The sequence below is a fragment of the Macadamia integrifolia genome, chromosome 9 (genome assembly GCF_013358625.1).
Source record: "Macadamia integrifolia cultivar HAES 741 chromosome 9, SCU_Mint_v3, whole genome shotgun sequence".
In the NCBI taxonomy this organism is placed as follows: domain Eukaryota; kingdom Viridiplantae; phylum Streptophyta; class Magnoliopsida; order Proteales; family Proteaceae; genus Macadamia; species Macadamia integrifolia.
The window spans coordinates 3098691-3102043 of record NC_056565.1 but is presented as its reverse complement, the minus strand read 5'-3'; positions in this window follow the sequence as shown (position 1 = coordinate 3102043).

Below are 3353 nucleotides of genomic sequence, written 5' to 3'. Positions count from 1 at the left end.
CCCCCCCCCCCCAACAAAGGAAAAAAAAAAACTTTGTGATCACAATATACCTCAGGGCTAGAGAGCTGGAATTCTGTCGTTATTTCAGTCCATCAACTGCTTTCTGGATTGAAACCTTTTGAATACGAGATTTTTAGCCATGGAAATGACAAAACAGAACAGTGGAGTCCTAGAGGTGGAACGGAACGGTACCCAAGTCCTAGATGCTCCACCTCTTCACCAGGATTGCAGCAAGCACCTCCACCAGTACTCACTACACAGCACCCAGTCAGTATTACTTTACTGTTGGCAGTGGGAAACTTCTAGTTTAATCCTTTTAGCAACCTGCCAAACCTCAGCTCTGAGACTGCTAAGTTACTCCCAATGAAATATTATTCTTTTGTAAACCTTTTCCTTTGATTTTACAAAGCTAAAGTGTAGCCTTCATAATCAATAATTGGACGCTAACTGTACCACTGAAACCCACATTTTTTGTTTTCTTTCCATGCCTCCCACACACACTCAAGATAAGGAATTATCCCCACAGGTCATGAGTGAGGTTTGAACATCTGTTTCTGATAATTTCAGCTCTTCAAAAGGGACATACCAAATACACTCATCGGAAATCACAAGTGGGCAAGGGGAGAGGTGTATGTTTGACATTCATAGATTACTGAAAACTCCTTGTTTGTTGGGTTGATTTCTTGTTTAATCTGATACTGTTTGACATTCTAAAAAGTGTGTTGAAACTGTTTTCTGTTCAATTTTAGGTAACTTCTATGTGGATTTTTTTATTTTGTGATTCTTCTTGTACCTGTAGAAAATTTACACAATGTATAAGATTCCCTTCCTAAATTAGTTAACGCGCAAAGCTGATATTCACTCTTTATGTTTTACTTTGGTTGATGATTTAAATGCTCCGAACAATTACCATTGTCTGTAATGAGAGAAACATTTCCACGCTTAAAAAATTGCTAGTTGGAAAAACATTTCCAAGGAGCTTCTGAATGTGTCACTCCACCTCCTTGGAGAGAGGAACCAACCTTGGATGAATTGGTTATCAGAAACTACAACAGGCCAATGGAAGAAGATGAGAGAAGTGAGGGAGGTGACCCTCTTGCTATTGTGTGCTCATTATTTGCCTCTTTGATCCTCTTGGCGAGGACATCAGTTGGTAGCAAGTCTTGTTCTAAATTATCGAGATGGGCTAGTTCTTTAACATGGGGAGTGATTATCTGTTGTAACCTTTGTCCAATCACGAAGGTAGCACTCCTAATGTGATTAAGAAGGGAAATCCGAACACTATACTAAGTAACACTTAAAGAGAGGGAAGAGATACAATATGATATGGGTGTTGTACGTGTACAAATGTATCTGTACAACACTTAAAGAGAGGGAAGAGAGAAGATGAATTAGTATACAATACAATATGATATGGGGTGTTGTACGTGTACAGATGTACTTGTACACACACATGACAAGGGAGAGTACCTCTCCAAAGGGCTTGCACCCTTAAGATACAACTCTCTCTCTCTCTCTCTCTCTCTCTCTCTCTCTCTATGTATATATATATATATATATATACTCAAGGAAACTTTTGCAAGTTCCCAGTGTGTGTGGGACTAAACTCTAGCTCACATGCTTTTACTACTATCAAAGAATTTGAACAAAAGGAAAAGACTTCTTGTTTTGAAACTTAACTCCAACATTATCAGCTTTATTCCAATAGTGTTTTGGTGTGCTTTGAACTTAGTATCACCTCACAGTCTTCTTGTTTTTATTTAACCAAAATCTTTTGACCCACTGCAGTCCTTATTGTCCTTAATTTATGGGGTAATGTTCACTAGGATTGCAGTGGGTGAAAGATTTTGGTTTAAAAAAAAAAAAACTATGAGGTGATACTTAGCTCAAGCACACCAAGAACACTATTGGAAAGCTGAAAACGCCTCCCTATTATGAATTGAGGTCCATATATGCTGAGCTATGTGGATCACCTTGAATCAGCTACTTGTTGATCTATGAATATTACATTAGTCTAGAGCATGTTTGGCTGTAGGTGAAAATCTTTTGTCCAAATGCTTAATTGTGGATCATCAAGAGAAGGAGTTGGAAAATAACGATGTGAATCTCCATCAGATTGGTTGACAGACTTCGTCATCCGGGAGTGTGGTCGATACGTTCATTGTGTAATATTATGGTCTATCCCTCGCAATCTTGAGGAAGAAGTTACTTTGAACTAATTATATGTCTATGTTTAATGGGGTGTGATTTAATGGTTTTTGCTTCAATTAGGTGTTGGTGTGTGCGAGTGGGCACTCTAATGAGAAAAAAGTAAAGTGTTTGTGTTTGTTTCTGTTACAGGTAGGGGTGTCAATTAGTGGCCCGACCCGATAAAATCGACCGGGACCGACCGTTTATAGACCGACCCGGCCCGGACCGTTTATTAAACGTGTCAGGCTTGAGCCCGGCCCGTTTATAAATGGTCGGTCTCGGTTTTGCTACTTGGACCGTCGGGCGCCCGACCGAGACCGACCGAATAACACCCGACCGAGACCGGCCTATTGTGCACCGACTTGGCCCGACCCTTTAATGATTGTAAAATACCTATTTTACCCCCCAAATTAAAGAATAAAAACTAAAAAGTAAAGACATGTTCACATTTTAAATAATGGTTATATTTGGTATCATTTATTGATTTATTGTCATTTTTTTGGGCTTGCATGAGTGGGCCGAAATATAAGAGCACATTTTAAAGAGGGCCCGTTTAAAAACCGGTTAAAGCCCGTTTAACATTAAACATGTCCGTAGCCCGGTTAAGGCCCGACTAAAGCCCGATTAAGGTGGCCCGATTATAGCCCGAGACCGACCGACTGAATATAAAGTGTACCATGCCCTCAATAACTAAGCCCGATTAGTTAAATGGGCGGACACGGTGTAGCCTTTGAAGGTCTTCAAGCCCGATTAAGCCCGACCGAAACCGAACCGACCCGACCGATTGACACCCCTAGTTACAGGGTTTGTAGATGATATGGCATGGGTGTAGTGTGTTTGTAGTTATTTTTATATTTTAATATTTATCTTCTCAATAATTATTAGATAGTTTTATAAGAGTTATAATTAATGGAAAAGTGTTGTAAGTGGATGAGAAGAGTTGTAATTACTGGAATTCCTAATTAAATGGGGATTACAATGACAATTGGTTACTATTAATTCTCTATTTTGAGAAGAATGTCATAGTTTCCTCGATAAAGCCAAGGGGTTCGCTACCTCTCAATTAACCTAGACCCCAAGCTTGGTAGTAAAGTGACTTATCTATCCTCCTTCATGAGTACTTCCTCTCCCCCACCGCCCATTTCGTGGATTTATTTGGTCTA